Below are 22,663 nucleotides of genomic sequence, written 5' to 3' on the forward strand. Positions count from 1 at the left end.
TGCCCTGTGGTTTGGTGATGTCAACCTCCCCCTGTTGGTTTAACCACATCATACTCCACTCCCTCAGCCAATGCCCTCAGGTCCTTTCCTTGTCCATTCAAAATCTGCTCTCTGTAAACCATCTGAAACTTACACTAAGTTTGGCCCCTTCGTGGGGAATGTATTTGTGTTGTAGCAGGTACTGACTCCAGGATAAAGGAATGAACCTGTAAGATGGGGATTAAGGCTTAAGCCCTAGGAGGAGTCCTGGGCACTGGTATGCAGTGGTGCTTGGGGCGGATTTCTCCCCGGATGAGGAAACTGAGACCCAGAGCCGGAATGGAAAAGAAGCTTGCCTTGAGTCACACAGCTAGTAAGTGGCAGGGCCAGTCCTAAAACCCAGGTTTTCTGAATTTCAATCCCTTCAAAGAAACCATAGGTGGTGCAGACCTCAGCGCAGCCAGAGGACCCTTCCTCCACTGGAAAGCTTCCTCATGGGACAGCAATCCTACTCTAGTACAAGGGAGAAACTAGAGATGAAGCATGTAAACCTGCTTTCCTAACACCCAGGGAGTTGGGGATGAACTTTGGTCTCCACTCAGGGCTTTCCAGATTTGTCACCCTGGGTTGCTTGCCTGATCGCCTGAGTGCGAACACATCCCAGAACTTCGGCTGGGGTTCTCTGAAGATGTCATCTGTTGTTGAGATGCTCCCTGGTGGTGGTGTAGAAATATCCAAACTTTAAAGTCAGACTTGTTTGACTCCCAGGTCTGTGGTCTTGGGGAAGTTATTTAACCTCTCTGAGCCTCAGTTTCCGTGTCTATAATGATGGGAGAAATATTGCCTGAATTTTGCAAGTTGGTCTGAGAATAAATAGATAACAAATATGAACTCAGTGTGTGTGATGCCTGACATGGAAAGTGCTCAATCAATGTGTTTCCTTTCCCCTCCGTAACCCCTTCCTTTCTATAATAACCAGAGAATTTCGTGTAGTTAGTTTAGAGGAAGTCAGCAATGTGATATAGATAAGACAAAATGAATGTGGAATCTTTTTTTTTTAAAGATTTTATTTTTTCCTTTTTCTCCCCAAAGCCCCCTGGTACATAGTTGTATAGTCTTCGTTGTGGGTCCTTCTAGTTGTGGCATGTGGGACGCTGCCTCAGCGTGGCTTGATGAGCACTGCCATGTCCGCGCCCAGGATTTGAACCAACGAAACACCGGGCCGCCCGCAGTGGAGCTCGCAAACTTAACCACTTGGCCACGGGGCCAGCCCCTGAAGGTGGAATCTGAAGAGGAACTCTGAGTATCTCTATTAACACAAGCTCCTGTTTCTTTGGGATCGAGATACCTCGGAACTTGGCCCAGTCGGTGCTTGTGATAATTAGGGGTCAGGATGCTTGGGTTCTGGCCTTGGATTTGAGAGTCTTGCTCCTGAGTCTTAGTTTCCTTGTCTGTGAAATGAGAAGAGAGGTCAATAATTCAGCAAATGTTTATTAAGCTTCTAATGTCTTCCAAGCACCAAACACAAAGCTGAATGAGGGGAGAGAGACAAAAGGGATGGACATGAAAATGAGTAAGACATGGGCTGTGCTACACAGGAACATAAAGCCTGGCAGCAACAGCCAAGAACCACACGGGGGAGCTCTCACAGCAGGTGTTCAAAGGCACAGACTTAGGAGCCAGAGTGTTGGGCCTGAATGCCAGCTCAACCCCGGGCAAGGTACTTAACTTCTCTGGGACTTGGTTCCTATAAAATGGGGATGATAACAAGGTCAATTAACAGGGTCGTTGTGATATATATATATAAAATGATACTAGTATAACATATAATATAAATTCACTGAATCTTCCTCTATGAAGCAGGCAACTATGGTCTGCCTTCTATGTAGTGTATCTAGTTATAATACCAAACACTTACATGGTGCTTACTATGTACCAGATACTATGTAAGTACTTTAATAAATTAATGTATTATATATAATATATTATATTTTTATTGTATAATCTATATAAATCATATATAATGTATAATATATTTAATATAGATAATATAATTTATATGATATATTTATATTATATATTAATATACTGTATGTTATATACTTTATATTATATTGATTATATTAATAATGTAATTATTATAATATATATTTATATAATATTGTTGCTGTTATACACCATCAAATTGGCTCCCAGTCCTGGAGACCCTGTGAGTGAGTGATGTCTACAATGTCTTGTCCTCAACAGCCCTACTCGGCTTCTGTAGACTCATGCCTATGGCTTCCTTTGTGGAGCCAATCCATCTCATATTTGGTCTTCCTCTTTTTGTGCTGCCTTCTACTTTTCCTGGCATTATTGTCTTTTCCAAAGAATCCTGCCTCCTCATGATATGCCCAAAGTAGGACAGCCTCAGTTTTATAATATATATATGTATAAAATATATATTTTCTATATAATCTATATATTACCTATATTAAATATATTATATAACTTATGTATAATACATTAACTTATTAAAGCATTTTAATAGTGTCTGTCACATAGTGAGCACCATGTAAGTGTTTGGTATTATAGCTAGCTACACTGCATAGAAGGCAGACCACAGTGGCATGCTTTCCTTGTGGAGGAAGGCACAGTTAATTCTGAGTACTTGAGATTGGTAGCATTACATTAGTCTTGAAGGAGAAGGAGGTTTGTAATGACGCCTGGGGCAGCTTCCTGCTGTTACCTCCCAACACTGGAACGCAGCAAACTCTGATATACCCAAATTCTGGACTCATGCTTTTGATTCTGTCTCCCCCTACTGTCCAATGTGTGTATAGCAAATTGAACGGTCAGTGTCTTTGCCAGTAGAGAACGGCCAAAACTCTGATCTAGAGAGCTTACAGCCTGACTCAAGAGACTTGGACAATTATGTGACATGGCTGTGGAATCAGAAGGAACAGTAGAGAGAAGCAGAGTTGGAAGGAAAGTTGGACAGAGAAACCCTTGGAAGACAGATGTGTTTGTTTTCCAGGGCTGCCATAACAAAGTACCACAGACTGGGAGGCTTAAGCAACAGAAGTCTATTTTCTCACAATTCTGGCGGCTGGAAGTCCAAGACCATGGTGTCCACAGGGTTGGTTTCTTCTGCAGCCTCTCTCATTGGCTTATAGATGGCCATCTTCTCTCAGCGTATTCACATGGTCTTCCCTCTGTGTGTGTCTCTGTCCTAATTTCCTCCTCTTGTAGGAGCACTAGTCATATTGGATAGCCAATTTGGCCTATCCAAATTTGGTCAACTAATGGCCTCAGTTCAATTTAGTTAAAGGCCTTTTTAAAGGCCTCATCTCTAAATAGTCACACCCTGAGATACCAGGGTTTAGAACTTCAATATGGGGTTAGGGGTTAGGAAATTCAATATGAGTTTTTGGGGTCAAATTCAGCCTATAACAACAGATAAGAGGAATGGCATCCCTTGGGTACCAAAAGTGACCCCTGTACTCTCACAGATATCCATGGAGACGGGGACAAAGATGGAGATGGCTGGAAACAAGCTAAGATCCCCTATCCATGCCCACCCTGCAAAGGGTTTAGCAGACTTTAGAGGATGGGTAGAGATCACACTGAGGCCTCAGGGGAGCAGTGCAGCATGGCAGTTTCTGGAGGATGAGCTTTGAAGCTTCTGCTCTTGAGCACCAGGAAGTTAATCCCCATCACAATCCCTCTCCATGCACCTCAACATTCAACTGAAGCACCAAGGTGTTGCCTGATATTATTCCAAGCTTATTAAAAATGAGGAGAACCAGTCCTGAGACCATCACTGACCCCTCCAATCAGCCTATACAAAGACTGTACTAGACATTCTAGAAGCATTCTCTGAAATAGAAAAGTTGCTTGGAGTAAGAAATTAGTATCTTTGGGGAAATAGCTATGGCTTATCTCCCTTTTTCCTCCTTGTGAGTGAGGAGGGTTTGTTTTTCCCACTTCTTAAGCCAAACAAAGGATCCATAAGAAAAGCCCTTATGGTGCCTGCAGGAAAGTGAAATGGGTGTATCAAATCCCGTTTGGATGCTTGATGTGCTGCAGAATGTCAGAGGCATAGAATAGAGAATAGTGAGGAGGTGCTTTGAAGAGCTTGCCATGTGCCCCTGGAGTTTGGGAAGCATTCCTGATATAAATGCTGAATTACCACAGCACCAGCCCAATCCATCTACTGAGACTCCCATACACCGGAGAGCAGAGGATGCCCAAATGAAGCCCACTTAGAGAGGGAGAAGGAGGGAACATGGAGGACAGTGGAAGATCAGACCATCCACTTCTCCCCACTGCAGGTTCCTGGGCGTGGGTTAGAGCATGGGTTAGAGCTGAGCTGATAAGGCAGGAAAAACTCTTAAATTGCACTGGACTGAAGTCTTTATCTCCTGAAAGTGACCAGAAAGCTATAAGATCTGCCAGAGACATCATTAAGAGACTAAAAAGAGACTGAATATAGCATCTTGAAGTGTCTGATTTGATAAATAAGTATATAAATAAATAACCCATTTTCCATCTATGGAATATTAAGTTCAAATTTTCAATAAGTTCTCTCTAGGAGCCATTTTTCCACTATCGACAGAATTTATTGCTGATCAAATACACGATTATTGTCCCTCTTACAAGGCGAACTTCTCCCCCAAGAGAATCCACCCAGTAGATTATTTTCCTTAAAAGGCCATACATACTATTTCTGTATATATATATATATATATATATATATATATATATGTATATATAAGTATATATATAAGTGTATATATATATATATGTGTGTGTGTATATATTTCCTTACTTGAAAACTGCTTCACAATGAGTTGTCCTTTCTAATTTCCTGCATTTCAGATTTATCTCTTTGCTAGAGGGTTTTTATAGTCACTTTTTATTCATTGTTAATAGACTAGTGGAGGGGCCGGCTCTGTGGCTGAGTGGTTAAGTTTGCGCACTCCGCTGCGGCGGCCCAGGGTTCGGATCCTGAGCGCGGACATGGCACCGCTCGTCAGGTCGCGTTGAGGCGGCATCCCACATCCCACAACTAGAAGGACATGCAACTAGGATATACAACCGTGTACGGGGGGGTTGGGGCAGATAAAGCAGAAAGAGAAAAAAAAATATGTTAGTGGAAAACTTCTTTCTTTAATAACTCTGTAGTGATATTTTGAAATTACTAGTGATCTATAAATATCCATAGTTTTATTTGTCATTAAAAAGCATTTATTGAGTAAATCACTTGCAATTTCTATAAATTGGGGCTTGTTCAGAAAACAGTTTCGGTAAAAAGTAACTATTGTAGGGGAGGACCAGGTGGTATGGCGGTTAAGTTCACCTGCTCCCCTTTGGTGACCTGGGGTTCACCGCTTCTGATCCTGGGCACAGACCTATGCATTGCTCATCAAGCCATGCTGTGGCAGGCGTCCCACATATAAAATAGAGGATGATGGGCACAGATGTTAGCTCAGGGCCAATCTTACTCAGCAAATAGAGGAGGATTGGTGGCAGATGTTAGCTCAGAGCTAATCTTCCTCAAAAAAAAAAGTAACTATTATATACGTTGAGTTAAGTATGTTGCAACTTCATAGAATTCAATACTATTAGTTACATAAATATTTGTGCTTTCTCATTTTAGTGTCTGACCCCAAGATCATCATCAATCCTAAATGAAATCTGTGAAACTCTGGAAACAGCTAAATTTGAGGGTAAGAATAAACTTAAAAACTGCTACAGGAGATATCAGTGAAAATGGTGGAGTAAGGACCTCCAAAACTCTGTCCTCCATAAAAATAATGAGAAAACTGACAAAAGATGGTCAGTGTTTTTTTCAGAACTCTAGAAGCACTTATTCAAGAAAAATGACTGAATCCTGATAAGAACAGAAAGCTTTACAGCATTTTAATGTGCCCTAGTCCTACCACCCCCTCTCCAGCTTCGCAGTAGCCTTGAAAAATAGCCCACGTTCACACTGAAAACCAGTAATTTCAGTGACCAGAGGGAGCAGAACAGGGACAGAGCTCTTTTAAAGCCTCATTCCTAGAACACTGTCATTGTTTGTTGTTGTCATCATCTGTCTCATGGTTGCCTGGAAGATCTATTTGCAAGGCTGTACTTGACCTCATTTAGAACTCGTTCCATGCAGAAAGCCTTTTTGTCAGGTGGAAGAGGGCAATTGTTGAAACAATTATTGGCAGTTGATTAACTTCCAGGCTGCCAGGGCTTTGGAAAGCCCTCATTTAGCTAAGCTCTCAAGTCTGGCTTATTTTGCGGCTCTGCGAAAGCAGGAAGTGAAGGCTAAAGCAGAGTTGTCAACTTCCTGGCTCTCTGTTCAAGGTATGCCCCAACACACATACAGAGGCTCTCAGCAAAGACTGGGAGACTTATTAGTTCTAGGAGTTTAAGGAAATCTCTATCCAACCATTAACTGACTGGGAAGCTAACTGAGAAGACTTCTGTGGCAAAACTGACAAAATACAGACTTTACAGAATTTGTTCAGAAAAGTCACTAAAAAATAAAAAGCCTACTACGAGAGCAACAATAAATACTCTTGCGAAGGAGGAGAATATGATTTCCAGAGTTGCTACATTATATTATTTAGTGTCCAGTTTTCAACAAAATATTATGAGACATCCAAATAAATGAGAAAGTATAGCCCATACGTACACAGAGGAAAAAAGCAATCAATATAAACTACGCAGAGAAAGTTAAGACACTGGCCTTACTGGACAAAGACAAAATCAGTGCTTTTAAATACATTCAGAAAACTAAAAGAAACTATGTCTCAACAACCAAAGTATGAGAATGGTGTCTCATCAAATATAGAATATCAATAAAGAGATAAAATTATTTTTTTATAAAAGTAGAAACTCTAGACTTGAAAAGTATAACTGAAATTAAAAATTCACCAGAAGGGCTCAACAGCTGATGTGAGCTGGCATAAGTATCAATGAACTTGAAGATAGGTCAATTGAGATTATCCAGTCTCAAAAACAGACAGAAAAAAGAATAAAGAAAAGTAACAGAGCCTCAGAGATCTGAGACACCATCAAACACACCAACATGTACATAATGAGTGTCCCAGAAGGAAAAGAATGGGAGAATGGAGCAGAAAGAATCTTTCAAGAAATAATGGCCAAACTTCCCAAATTGGATGAAAAATATTAAAGACCATGTAACATAACCTCAAAGAGATCTACACCTACATACCTAGATACATCAAAATAAAACTGTCAAAAGCCAAGGACAAAGACAGAATGTTGAAAGTAGCCAGAGAGAAGCAACTCATCACATACAAGAAATCCCCAACATGATTAATTGCTGATTTCTTATCAGAAATCATGGAAGCCAAAAGGCAGGAAAAAGACATATTCAAAGTACTTGAAAAAAACTTTAAACCAAGAATTCTATATCTAGCACAACTATCCTTCAGAAGGGAAATTAAGACATTCTGAGATAAACAAAAACTGAAAGATTTGTTCCTAGGAGACCTACTCCACAAGAAATACTAGAGGGAGTCATTCAGGTTGAAATGAAGGACACTAAACAGTAACTCAAATTCATAGGAAGAAATAAAGAACATCAGTAAAGGTAACTACATAGGAAAATAAAACAGACAGAATAAATGTGCTTTTGCTTGTAAGCAACTCTTTTTTTCTCCTATCTGATCTAAGAGGCAACTGCATAAAACAATAATTATAAAACTGCATTGATGGACACACAATGTATAAATGTGATTTATATGACAATAATAGCACAAAAGGAGGAAGAGGGAATGAAGCTATATAGAAGCAAAATTTTGGTATACTGTTAAAATTAAGCTGGTATTAATTTAAACTAGATTGTTATAAATTAGATGTTAATTGTAATCCCTAGGGCAGCCACTAAAACACACACACACACACACACACACACAATTTATACAGTAAAAGAAACTACAGGGGACTTTTAAAAATACTCCAGAAAGTATTTTTTAATGCAAAAGAAGGCAGTAATGTAGGAATAGAGGAATAAAAAGACATAATACGTATAAAAAACAAAGAACAAATGTAGACATAAATCCTACCTTATCAGTAATTATATTAAATGTAAATGGATTAAATGCTCTAATTAAAAGGCAGAGATTGGTGGGATGAAGTTAAAACATTATCCAACTATATGATGTCACATAACAAAGACAAAAATAGGTAGAAAGTAAAAGGATGGGAAAAGATATAACATGCAAGTAGTAACCAAAAGAGAGAGTAAGGGGCTAGATAATATCAGACAAAATATACATAAAGACAAAAATTGTTACTGGAGACAAAGAACATTTTATTATAATAAAAAGAGATCTAACAACTATATAAATATATGCACTTAAAAACAGAACCCCAAAATACATGAAGGAAAAACTGATAGACTTAAAGGGAAATTCACAATTCAACAGAAATATTTTGTTTTCAATGATGGATAGAACATCTAGACAAAAGAGCAATAATGAAATAGACTTGAACAACATGACATAAGAGACATCTGTAGAACATTCCATCCGACTACAGCAGAATACACATTTTTCTCAAGTGTACATGAAACATTCTCCAGTATAGAACATATGTTAGGCCTCAAAACAAGTCTTAAAAACCAATTTAGGGGGTTGGCCTGGTGGTGTAGTGGTTAAGTTCGTGCACTACACTTCGACAGCTTGGAGTTCATGGGTTCAGATCCAAGGCATGGACCTACACACCATTCATCAAGTCATGCTATGGCATCATACCAAATACAAAAAGTAGAGGAAGATTGGCAACAGATGTTAGCTCAGGGCCAATCTTCCTCACACACACAAAAAATTTAATATAAAGGGATTGAAAACATTCAAAGTATGTTCTCCAACCATAATGGAATGAAATTAGAAATCAATAACAGAAGGAAATTTGGAAAATTCACAAATATAAGGAAACTAAATATCATACTCCTAAAAATCCAATAGGCCAAAGAAGAAACCACAGAGGAAATTGCTATAGTCTGAGTGTTTGTGTACCCCAAAATTCATATGCTGAAATTCTAATTCCCAAGGTAATGGTATTAAGAGGTGGGGCTGTTGGGGGGTGAATAGGTTGTGAAGTCAGAGCCCTCATGAATATGATTGGTGCCCTTAAAGAGAGGCTCCAGAGAGATCACTCACCCTCTTCTGCTGTGTGAGTACACAGAGAAAAGGCAGCTGTCTATGAACCAGAAGTCCTCACCAAACACCCAATCTGCCATCACCATGATCTTGAACTTCCCAACCTCCAGAACTGTGAAAATGTTTGTTGTTTATAAGCCACCTAGTTTATGGCATTTTTGTTACAGCAACCTAAAAGGATGAATACAGAAGTTATAAAATACTTTGAGATGAATGAAAACAAAAACACATACCAACCTAGGATGCAGATAAAGCACTGCCTAGAGGGAAATTTATAAATGCTTATATTCAAAAATAAAAAAGATCTCAAATCAATAACCTAAACTTCTACCTTCATGAACTGGTAAAACAAGAGAAAATTAAACTCAAAGCAAATATTAATCTAAATAATAAAGATTAGAGCAGAAATTAATGAAACAGAAAATAGAAAAACAACAGAGAAAACAAATGAAACAAAAGTTGCCTCTTTGGAAAGATCAACAAAATTGACAAACTTTAGCTAGACTGACCAAGAGAAAAAGAGGGAAGATTCAAATTACTACAATAAGAATTGAAAGAGGGGACATTACTGGTGACTTCACAGAAATAAAAACTATCGTAAGAGAATACCTTGAATAATTGTATGCTAAGATTAATCACCAGTGGCTATCTAGTTGTTCCAGTACTATTTGTTAGGAAGGCTATTCTTTCCTCATTGGATGGTCTTGACACTCCTGTCAAAAATCAACTCATGATAGATGTATGAGTTTACTTCTGGCCTCTCAATTCTATTCACTGATCTATACATCTGTCCTTATGACATAATACACAGTCTTAATTACTGTAGCTTTGAAGTAACTTTTGAAATTGGGAAGTATGAATCCTTCAAACATATACAAATATTAACTCAAAATGGATCAAAAAGCTAAATCTAAGAGCTAAAACTGTAAAACTCTTAGAAGGAAACTGAGGGGTAAATCTTCATGACCTTGGATTTGGTAGTGGTTTTTAGATATGACACCAAAAGCACAAGTAACAAAAGAAAAAATTAGATAAATTAGACTTCACCTAAAATTAAAATTGAAAACTCTTGCACTTCAAAGGACACTATTAAAGTGAAAAGACAACCTACAGAATGGGATAAAATATTTGCAAATCATATGTCTGATATCCAAAATCTATAAAAAACACATGCCTCAACAATAAAAAAACAGATAATCTGTGAAAAATGGGCAAAGGATTTGAATAGACATTTCTCCAAAGAAAACGTACACATGAAATATACTCAAAGACACTCACTGGAGAAATGCCAATCAAAATCATAATAGATACCACACTTCACACCCTCTAGAACGGCTATAATCAAAGAGATGGACAATAAAAGATATTGGAGAGGACTGGGGAAATTTGAACTCTCATCCGTTACTAGTGGGAATGTCAAATTGTGCAGCCATTTTTAAAACAGTTTGGCAGTTCTCAAAAAGAAACTTTTTTTCATCTAGCAATTCCACTCCTAGGTGTACATTCAAGAGAATTGAAAACATATTTTCACATAAAAACTTGTAAATGAATGTTCAATAGCATCATTATTCGTAGCAAAAAAAGTGGCTATTAATGAATAAACAAAATGTGGTATATCCGCACAATCAACTATTTTTCAGCCATAAAAAGGAATAAAGTATTGACACATGCTACAACTTAAATGAACCCTGGAAACGTTATGCTAAGTGAAAGAATCCAGACAAGAATGGCCACATATTGTATCATTCGATTTTCACAAATTTCTAGATTAGGCAAATCCACACATGCAAAAGTATATTAGTGGCTGCCAGGGGACAGGGGTGGGGAGTTGGGGAGCAGGGATGGGGATGGAGAGGTGAGTGATTGCTAAGAGATTTCTTTTCAGAGTGATGAAGATGTTCTGGAATAAGTTAGTTGGGATGGCTGCACAACTTTGTGAATATACTAAACATCATTGTATTGCACACTTTAAAAGGCTGAATTTTATGGTATGTGAATTAATATCTCAATTTTTAAGAAGCTGCTAGATAGAGCCTTCCTGGGTCTCTGGGAGGGCCGAGTCCCACAGTCTTTCTGTTGTCCAGGCCAGCCTGGTGGCGCAGCGGGTAAAGTGCACATGTTCTGCTTTGGCGGCCCCGGGTTCACTGGTTCGGATCCCGGGTGTGGACATGGCACAGGTTGGCAAGCCATGCTGTGGCAGGCGTCCCACATATAAAGTAGAGGAAGATGGGCATGGATGTTAGCTCAGGGCCAGTCTTCCTCAGAAAAAAAAAGAGAGAGGAGGATTGGCAGATGTTAGCTCAGGGCCAATCTTCCCTGGAAATAGAAAACAAAATCAAAGTCTTTCTGTTGTTAACTCAGATAAAAAATTGTATTAACACTCCATTTTGTTTAGTATGCACTACTACACCAAAGAATAAGTATTACATTGACGAAATAAATCATATTTCAGGAGAATAATGACAAATGTTGTGGTAGATTATAGAATACAAATACCCAGTGTTCTAGCAGGTTAGGAAGGAGAGATCAATGGAGAGTGGTTGGTGAATGGGGTGGAGTAGCATGGGCCAGGAGTCAGGAAGTCTTCTGCGAGAGGTGGAGCTGAGCTAGTCCTTAATGGATGGGTGAGGCACAGGTAAGAGGGTTGAGGGGCAGCTGAGAGGGGTGGGCATGAAAGGGCTCATGTGGAGGCCAACTGAGACACATCCAAAACTTCCTTCCATGCCTGCCTCTGAGACCTAAAGTGGGGTGGCACATGAGAAGGACCAAGGAAGCTGGATCATGGGCTGATTTGGGAAGAGAGGAAAGCTACTTATTTACATATTTCCAAGAAAGAACAAGATCATAGAGCCTTGAGAAACTGTATTCTCGGCCCAGGGGCTAGGAATACTCATGCTGCTTCATGGACTCCCAGCCTAGCAAAGAAGATAATTTGGGAGGTTTAGGGCTCCATCTTCAGAGTCACTCAGGCTCTCCCTGGGAAGGAGGGATTGAAGAGTCAGGGAGCGGAATGTCAGGAATTACCCTGCAGGTGCCCGGGTGTAGGAGGAGCCACTTCCTGCCCCTCCCAGAACCAGGGCTCACCCTCAGCCTGGTCAGGCCAGAGCCTATAAAACACATCTCAGGCACCCGCTCCTCATCCACCCTGAACCTCGGGGACTGCCTGTCCAGATCTGGATCTGAGCAGGTGAGTGGGTCTTTCAGAACCTAGAGAGAGCACAGCTGAAAGGCTGAGCAGCCATTGGAGATCACCCGGGAAGGAAGGGAGGAGGGGAAGCGGAAGAGGGGAGACTTTACCTTGGGTCTGGGAGGATCCACTTGGGAATAGTAATCCTTAACCTGGACAGTGAGTGATTAGCCAGCCTTGATTCTTGCCAATGTCTGGCCTCTGGCAACTGAGACAGCCATCTGGGGAGGACATATCCGAAGCCATTTACCTTTCACAGACACTTTCATGGATGCCTAGAAAGGATGGCAGATGCTGGTGACACCCAACATTACCATGAAATACCATCTAGTATCCTTTCCTCCACCTCAAATGTGATTTCCTGCCTTCCTTCTGCCTTTCTTTCTTTTCTCATTCATTTATCACTCATATGTTATCCATATATCCAACAGTTATTTATTCAGCTCCTGCCAATTACCTTGTGCTGTTTTACACACTAGAATAGAGAAGTGTGCAAAAGCAGGGGAGTGGAAATCCCTGTTCTTATGGAGCTTCCATTTTCGTGGGGGATCTACATTTACCAGGCATCTTCTATGTGACAAGAACTGTGCCATATGGTAGAGAGATAAATGTGAGCAAGAGGGAGGCTTTGGCTTGAACTTGTGTGTGTATGTGTGTGTGTGCACGCGCGCACATGTGTGTCTGTGCTTATGGTTAGTTCTACTTATCGGTAACCTGGGGATAGAGTCCAAAGGAGGAGACAATGTGCTAAGATTTCACAAGCCCATAAAACATCTGTATTGGGTTTTAGGTTGACTGAGCTCCCGCCTAGATGTCCTGCCAGCAAACCCAGCAGCCATGCCAGCCTTCTCTTAAAGGGCCCACAACTAAGTGCCCCCCAAAGTGTCCCCCCAAGGACCCTCCCAAGATGCCCTGCTCCAGTCTCTTCCTGCTGTGGCCCTAGCACCAGGGGTGTTGTGGTCTCAACTAACAGTGGCATCAGAGCTCCAGCTGTTGCCATTGCTTTGGGCCTGCTCCCCGCCTGGGCTCTGAGCATCAGTTGAGTGACTGAGAGGCCAGTGACTGACCCTAGCCTTGTGCTTCTCTTCCTCAGTCCCTTTCCATCCCTGATGCGCTCTTACCTGCAAAGCATGACTATGTGCCTCAGAAGCAGCCATTGGCGTGGCAGCTTTGGGGCTGGGCTCAACTTGCTTTCTTGATGTGTGGGTGTGATTGCTCTGAACAAGCTGCTTGGCTACAATAAATATTTTAAAATACCCTTGGCCCTGCATTTTCGGTTTTTTTTTTTTTTTTTGATTCTTGCTTCCACTCTACTTACCAAGTCCTACTCCTTCTCTCTGAATATATGCCTGCGTTCTTAATTTTACCTAAATAAGAGAAAAATCAATCTACCAAACAGAAAGGAATTAATTTTTGAACGTATATGTATGCTTTGTTTTAAGAAACCTAAAACGAGGACACATCACTGAAACAAATAAATTAGGGTCATACCAGGATATCAGGGAGAATCTTACTACAAAAATATGTTCAAAATTTTCCTTTATATAATCATCTTTTAAGTGAGTATGACAGAAAATGTCCTTTTATGTAAAAAAGACATGAATTTGAACACTATTTCATAACTGCCCTTTCAATAAAATATGATATTAATCTATAAGCTTGTGCTCAGTCTTTGCTGCTGAGTTAGTTGTTATTTAAAAGAGGATTTGTACAGGGGCCACCCGGTGGCATAGTGGTCAAGTTTGTGCACTCTGCTTTGTCGGCCTGGGGTTCGTGGGTTCAGATCCCTGGCAAGGACCTACACACCCCTCATTAAGCCATGCCATGGTGGCATCTCACATAGGAAACAGAGGAAGATTGGAACAGATGTTAGCTCAGCAACAATCTTCCTCACAAAAAAAAAATTAGAGGATTTGCGCAAAGGAATACCCTGGCTTCACTGGGTTCAGATGAAGGAAACACACAGCCACCTGCTCTGATTCTTAGTTTCTTCTTGTATACAATAAGGCTAATTAAATTAAGCCCTCTTGACATCCACACATTAAAGCAGAAGCCCATGATCAGGTACAAAGAGATGAGAAGAGGGTGCCTACATGGCTCTTCACTGTCCTTCCTTCTCCACAACCTCGGGGTGGGAGTACCTCACAGACACAGCTCCATCAGCCTTACATCCCTCTGATGGATGTGATGGAATGAGCAATGAAGTTATCTTAGTACACATCCTTGCTGGATCCCCAGAATTGTGATTCAAGGGAGGCCTGAGGAATAGAGTTTGGTCTCAGTGGGAATTCCCAGCATCATTTGAAGACCCCAATGAAATGGCCCCAGTCACCTGAATGCCTATAGTTACTAATTACATATTTCCTTTTACTTGTCAAATTCTGTCTCTCCACTGGAATACAGTCAAGGTGGACAGAGACCATATTTTTTTTACATCACGTTCTGTCTCCAGAGTTGGCCATGTAGTCAGTAAATACTTGCTGAGTGTATGCAGGAGTGAGATTATGAACTCTGATTCTTACCTTACTAGTGGGGACAGCCCAAGAAAATCCTTCAATTTTTCCCATTGGAGATGCTTTGCTCTTTCATTCAGTCTAGCATACCCCTCTCTCATTTACTCTCATGAGACCTGCTTGATCTTTATCTGGTTTGCTCAGCACAAAATCTTTGGGTATAGTTCCTTGGTCAAGGGCATTCCATGGCACAGATACGCACTGGTTGGCAAATGTTTCCTTAATGCTGACCTATTCATCTAAAACGTCTTCTAATTCCAGTGGTTAAATACCAATATTGGATATAAGTGGTCATAGGTCATTGTTGTGTGTATACAGTGATGATATCTGATTAAGATAGTTTTATTCCCTGATAGCCTATAAACAGTGCTGAGTCATGAGAAATGATTGGTTCCACCTTTGTGTGGATTGAGACACAAGTGCACAAATGTTGCTTAAAGAAGGGGTGAAGCAGACAGCAAGGTTGTTATGGACTTGGTGTGAGGGAGGAATTTAAAATGCACGTCATCAATGACCTGGGAACCCCATCAAACAAAAGAACTGACAATCTGGGCCATACAGATGGACTGATGTTTGGAACTTGCTGTGACAGTCACATCCAAAGACAGCTTAGTGGACTTTAGATGCTGTTATAATATCAGTACAGATGGATTATACATACACCAGTGTATCTAATCTGTGTGTGAATTTACGATCATTTCAGATTGAGAAACTTGTTGGCATTATATTGAAATGACTGAGAATGAATTTTGGGAGTTTTCTGGGAGGTCAAATTGTCTGAACTTTATTCTCAGCTTGAGTAATTTGCTTAACCCTGGGAGCCTCAGTTTTTTCATTAGTGTTCTGGGGATGTGAGTAGTACCTACATCACAGGATTGTTACGAGGATTAAATGGGATGATATGTGTAAAGCACTTAAAACAGTACCTGGAACAAAATAAATGGTCAATAGTCATTATTGTTATTTTCTGTTATCTGTTATTATGTATGTGATATGTATATATTTATGTGTATGTGTATATATATATATATCTCTCTATAGCTAGCTGTTCTGTTTTCAATAGCCTCTCTGAGACTCACCTGGGAGGGGCGCTGTGAGGTCACCAAGGTGCTGGATGATACGGCTCCCCAGGGAGCGGATTGAATTGCCAAGTGGATGGAGAAGAAATACCGAAAATACCAGGAGAAGATTAATACCTTGAAGATTCATCAGCCAAGTGTGAATTATTGACTTCAGTTTACCTCTGAGGATGAGCTTGTGGTTGTCCCTGTGGGGCCAACAGGACAGAGGAGAGAAGTTCTGAGAGGGTGGTTGGGAGGGGCCACAAGGGAGTCACTCACAGCTGAGCTGCCTGAGAAGATGGATCTGGGAGAAACTGAGGAAGCCTCTGACGAACATGCGCTTGGCAGCCCCTTGCTCTGAAGCCCTGATGAGGAGGTTGGTGTCAAAGTCTCATCTTAAAGAGTGAGCGAATTTGGAGGAGGCCTTTGTCTCAAAAGTCCAACTCTGCTCAACCTGCACCTCAGGAGAAGACAGGGAGGAGTGGGGGCCATTCCCCTGCAGTGGAGGAAATCTAAGTAGAGGTCATTAGAAATAAGACCCAAGAGAAGGAAGAGAGGATGACAGTGACCGGAACACACTGGGAATGTGAAATGACAGTTTCATTCTAACCTGATTTCCAGACAGACCTTTGGAGAACACCCGGGGAAACAGAAACCTCTCCCTGGTAACCGCTGGGTCCCCACAAGGCTGTAGCGCCAGGAGAACAGGAGAGAAGGAGGCTCCCCGAGGCTGGGGAGGCCCGTGATCTTGCATTGTGGTTCCTCAGAGCCGTGGACCGTATCAGCCACAGCCCGGACTGCTGACCACCCCCCCAGTGGTGGGAGCTCCGGGAGCCTGGGGACTCAGGCTGTGCTGCCCCAGTGCTGGGGTCTCCCAGGAAGAGACTGGAGGTGAATGTGAGCTGGCCCCTGGGCTGGCGCTGTAGGGGCATTTGAGGGCCCTGGCATTGCTGGTGGTGTTTGGCAAGGTATCTCAGCCTGAGGGTGAATTAAATGAGACAGATGCATCAAACCTGAGATAGAGAGAATTTTGCCCTTATAAGCCTATTCACTGTGTGCTGGTAAATAGTTTATAAAAGACGTTAGTATTCATGACGAATCCTATGATCCCAAGTTAAAGGGACAGGAGTAATGTTCCTGCCCATGGGATTCATGCTAAGTCAATGTCAAATTTGGTCTCTCACCATTTCATTCATGTTTCGTATCTACACACCCAATTGCTATCAGTTATAAGATGTACCACTATTTTGTGCACCATGAAGAAAGAAAAAAGCTGCCACTTCAACTATTACATGCCAGCAATTGTATGATTCCTGATTTCAGGGCTGTTAAAAGCATAAAAAGTGTGTGTCTTAGAATGGATGCATTGAGGTAAGGACAAAGTCCATCCTCCTTAGGTCCTACAATGTGTCCGTGACACTAGAAGGCCCAGACCTGCCCGTCCTCCGGTGCCAAGGCCCTCACTCCCGGCTGGCTCCAGCTTGGCCCCCAGCACCTGTTAGTTGTGCTCCCCCTCTTCCTCTTCCTCTTCCTTCCTGCGCACTCCGCCCTCCCGGTGATGCTCTCTGGAACCCAGGGGTTCCGCTCAGAGCCAGTTCTGCGGCTCCCACAGGTACAGTCACCCTGGCAACCAGTCAAGGGAAATCACAGGTCCTGGATGAGACAAAGCCCATGGGGGACAGTGTCGGTGTATCTCTTACAAGGCTAGAACTCTGAGTGAGTTCCAGCTCTGGCAGGAGCAGGACAGGTGAATTCTCTCACGGTGCATTGCCTCCTCTCCCCGCCCCACCTGGAAGCCCTGGCCAAGTCCAGGTTGTCCCTCCGTGTTCATGGACTCGATGTGGCTGCAGCAGGAGCCAGATGGGACGTGGGTCTGAGCCCCTACTTCTCTGTGTACCTTAGGAAATGGGTGATTAAAACTATCTGAAACTTAGAAATAAGCCAGAAACAGATTTCTGAGCAGTCTTTCTAATTTACACTATGTGCTAGTAACTAGCAACTCTGTCTAAGGTTCATATAATCCGGGAGATTTTTGGGGGGTGAGTGTTGATTTTATTTATTCTATTTATTATTAATTAGATTTATTAGATTAGTTGATTAGCTAGATTTATTAATCTAACTTTAACTCTGTAAAGTTAGATTTAACTTAGAAGATTTATAAGTTGCAAATTATTTATGTCCAGTAGGGAAGATAACCCAATGATTTCATTGCCCTTTAAGACATTAACCAGTTTTGTGTCTAAATTTGCAAGTTTATTCCAGCACTCTTTCTTTTTCTGCCTAAATACACTTTGGTATCTCCTATTCACCTTAAGCTAGCTTTATCATCCTGCTGGTTCTCCTATTGATTGAATGAAATAAATTTATTTATGCCCAAAATATATTTGTATGAGAGTTATGTTTTTAACTTTTGAAAATTACAGTTTAACAAACCCTTATATCCGCTCTTTTGAGAGTGGAAACCAGGGCCAGGACCAGGCGATGACAGTGTGGACAAGACGATCAGAAGAGCTACCCTGACATAGGGCAAGAAACTCTGGATTAGTGATCCAGTAGATTTGTAAAACAGGTGTGAGAGATCTATCAGGGAGGGGTAAGGGTTTTCCTGGACTGTGGACACAGTAAAGTTCCAGGGTTTGGTGGGGAAGAGTTCTCTGAGATATATTGAGTTCCAGTTCCCAGGAACCTTCAGATGAACAAATCAAGGAGCTAGATGGAGAGACCGTCATGCAGGTCCGTGACTTTCCAGATAAGGTGAACTTCAAGTAAATTTTCTGAAATCAGCCCCAGGCCATTCTTAACGTGACATTTATTTATTCATTCACCCAGCCAACAAGGCTTGGGCAAAAAGCATTTGGCTAGTCTGTGGGGGAACATGGGCAATGAGACAAAGGGTCTCTGCACTCAGGAATCACACACTGATAGTGTGAGGGCTGTAGAGATGGACGCAAGAATACCTACAGGCAGCTGTTTTTTCATTAACCTGTGAGCTATTTCCCAACATTTTCTGAGACATAAAGGGACACTAGAAGACTGTTAAAGGGCTGTTTATCCTCCCCACTCTGGTTTTCCAGAGAATGGATCCTCTTCCTTTCTTCCATCTCTTATCCACCCAGCCACTTCTCAATGCAGATGCTCATGTATGTGCTTACTCACGTTCATGTACACTTCATGTAAATGCAACTCATGCAGGCTCATGCACATGCACACACGTACATGCATACATGCACACACAGCCTTGCTTTCTTCATTATCCACTTACCCCATGGTCAAAGTGAATGAGGAAGCGGAGGATGATATCACCATGAAGATAGTTGGATGAACCAATGTGTTCCAATCTCATTGGAAAACAGTGACTCAGGAGGTTCATGCCCCAAACACCATCTTCTTTGCAGTCGTCTTCAGAAAAGTCACTACATTCTGCAGTCCTTGAGGTCATGGCCACATATTATTCACCTCTATATCCCTATGCTTAGACAAGCATACTCTGAGAATGTTAGGCTTTCAAAGAATGTCTTCTGAATTAAATGCTTTGTTCACATTGTTGATTAACTTTATCTCTGAACTAAAAGCTCTCAGAGAGCAGGGATGTGAAAATAAGATAGGATAAATAGGGGGATAGAATCTCTCATTTAGAAGCAGACAATAGAGAACAATGCTCTCTACCCATCCTCCCCTCTCCCACCAATCAGGCTTTAGGCAATGTGAGGGCAGGGTTTGTTTGTCTGTCTTAATCAGAGCTGTTAATATACCTTCTTTTAACTCTAATTTGTTTTACCTTTAAACATCTTTATTGAGAGAGAATTCACATGTTATATAGTTAAACCATTCAAAACATACAATTCAAAGGTTTTCAATATATTTACAGTTGTGCAATCATCATCACAATTTCAGAACATTTTCATCACCCCAAGAAGAAACCCCATACCCATTGTCAGTCACTCCCTAACCCTCACCAGCAACTGGAAACTATTTGTCCACTTTTTGTTTCTATGGATTTGCCTATTCTGGACATTTCATGTTAGTAGAATCAGACAGTATGTGGCATTTTGTGACCAGCTTCTTCCACTTAGCATAATGTTTTCCGGGTTCATCCTCAACATGTCTTTTTAAAATAAGTGAATAACCGAATGGATAAATCTGTCTAGAGCAACCCAGAATTAGAATATTGAGTACATGGACCCCTAGTTTGGCCATCCCCTACCTGGCAGGAAATGAACTCACTCTCCTTAGAAGTCCCAAGGAAGAATTTAAACTTACAAAGGAAGTTTTCAAATCATCTAAGTATCTGGTTGAATTCAACTCTCTGAGGTCGGGCTCTTTATTGACAGTCAATCTCACATAATGTCTGGGCAAGTAGCCAAGACATGGCATCAAGTCTTTCTTTTAAGCACATGCTCATTAAGCATATATCAGGTGCAGGCTATTGTGCTAAGCCCCTTCCTACTTCTCACTTAATATTCAAAACAACTCAGTGACGTAGGACTTGCCATAACCATTTTACTTACGAGAACTAATATTCATAATGTCCAAGCAATTTTCAAAGATTACCCAGTTGGCAGATTGTAGGTTCTCTGATTCCAGCAGCAGATCCAGTACAGCACGGTTCCTCTGACTAAAGCGCGTGCTGAGGTTTTAGAGGGATAGTTTATTCTAATTATCCTCCTTACCCTAGACAGTGGAATAAACTCAAGTTTAACACACTGAACCACTTTAAAAAGTGAGTCTGAGGGGAATAGAGACCCAGAGGCCCAAGCGAAGGACTGAGAAGGAGGCAAAGGAGCAGGTGCTGAGGAGACTCAAGGCTGTGGAGCCACCTGAGACGGCTGCACCCACAACGGGGCAAGGAAGAGAAACTTCTCAGATGAGGGGAGCCAGAATGGAACATTTCCACAAGAACGAGGAGAAACTGCGGCTCAGATCTGAGGTTTCCTCAGATAACATGCCCAGAGGAGATGCCACGAACAACCTCAGCAGGCATTGGTCCCTTGGGAGTCCCAAGTCGACTCTCCGGAGTTCCAGCCTCAGGGAGAGATGTGACTGGTAAAGCCCCTTGGACCCCAATCCCACAGGCGGTCCTGGGAGCTCCCAAGGCCTCCTGGGAGGCAGGAACAAGGAGGCAGGGGAATGTCAGGAATGACCCGGCACGGCACGTGCCTGGTTATGCGAGAACCACCTCCTGCTCCTCCCAGAGCCAAGCCTGAGGCCTATAGAACACGACCTGGCTCCAGAATCTCATCTGCTCTGACACCCCAGGGATGAGTCTGCCCTCCTGCCTGTGACCAGGGTGAGTGGGAAATGGAGCACAGAGGGGGCTCTGAGCAGGACAAGGGAGGAAGAAGAGGAGGCACTGGGGAGAGGTTTGGGAGGTGAAGAACAGAACAAAGGAATAGGGGAAAGGAAGAGGCTGAGGAACGAGAGCTGTGTGTGCTTTGTGCCACACCAACAGGAAGAAGAATTGATATGCTTTGAGTCTCTGGCTCTGTGTCTGGGATTTTCTGGAGCAGCTCCGATAGGCCAGGGGAGCTAACTGCACCCCCCTTTCCCAACTGTGTTGAAGGTCTCCACTTTGGTAGGTGGAAAAAGCCAATTTTGGAATATTTATACCTAGACATTAGCAAAGGCTTCAAAAAATGTCTTTTTATGGAGTGCTGATTGTTAAACATCTTCCAGAGCATCCCCAGTGTGTCCTGCAACATCTAGTTGGGAGCTCAGCTTGTACTGAGAGAATGGGCATGTCAGGGGTTGCAAATACTCTACGTAGCCTTGTGCCGATGGAACCGTCCCAGCTTCCCTCTGGAAGGGAGAATAAGAAGCTCATGTTATTGGTTTCTTAATCCACACACTTTTGTCAGGAGGAAGGACTCAAGTTGTTTCTTGCAGTCACAGATGTATCTGTGGGATCTAAACATCATTCCTCTTCCATGTATATACTGATTTTAAAGGAAATATAATAATGACCTTTGATTTTGCATATTTAGAGTTTCATTATTATCCTTTAGGTTGACTGAACGCCTGCTGAGATGTCCTGCCAGCAGAACCAGCAGCAGTGCCAGCCCCCTCCCAAGTGCCTTCCCAAGTGCCCCCAAAAATGTCCACCTAAGTGCCCCCCCAGTACCCAGCCCCGTGTCCCCCTCCAGTCTCCTCCTGCTGTGACCCCAGCTCTGGGGGCTGCCGCAGCTCTGGGGGAGGGGGCTGCTGCCTGAGCCACCACAGGTCCCATCTCTTCCACCGGCGGTGGCACCAGAGCCCCGACTGCTGTGAGGGTGAGCCCTCGGGGGGCTCCGGCTGCTACGGCAGCTCTGGGGGCTACTGCTGACCTGCCCATGCAGAAGCTTTTAGGGGAAATGAATGATCTAGAACTTGCTACAGCCTGATGCTTCCCTCTGTCCAATTCCTCTCACCCAATCTTTGGGTTGGCGGGGACCACGAAGACTCATAGAGATTCCTGGGAAGAACCTTGTGTTTGATTGGGCAGCCCAAATGCTCAACCTAGATATGTCTTCTTTCCTCCTTCCTTCATGTTATAATAAAGCTCTGCCTTCCTACCCACAAAACATCTTGGTCATTCTCCTCCTCTTTGTGATCCCCTATGTTTCCCAAGTTCAGGGCCTCCAGAGCCACTCTTTATGATGCCAGGACAGACCTGAGCAGGTGATAAGGGAAAAGCTGCTCTGAGGACCTGATTCCCTCCACCCACAGGGCGGGTGGAGCTCCAAGAGGGTCCCCTCTGACCACAGTAGCTTTGTCTTTTTC

General features: G+C 42.3%; 1 long non-coding RNA gene across 1 annotated transcript; it reads right to left on the bottom strand.

The window, feature by feature from the left end:
• Positions 1–1,028: 1,028 nt before the first annotated feature.
• On the bottom strand, positions 1,029–20,562 carry LOC138924282 (uncharacterized). The gene is made up of 4 exons (XR_011439201.1): positions 19,170–20,562; positions 15,926–16,113; positions 12,444–12,608; positions 1,029–1,430 (listed from the first exon to the last, which is right to left on the bottom strand). It is a non-coding gene; the product is annotated as an uncharacterized lncRNA (long non-coding RNA).
• Between the last annotated feature and the right edge of the window lie 2,101 nt (positions 20,563–22,663).

The sequence above is a fragment of the Equus caballus genome, chromosome 5, assembly GCF_041296265.1.
Source record: "Equus caballus isolate H_3958 breed thoroughbred chromosome 5, TB-T2T, whole genome shotgun sequence".
Classification (NCBI taxonomy): Eukaryota; Metazoa; Chordata; class Mammalia; order Perissodactyla; family Equidae; genus Equus; species Equus caballus.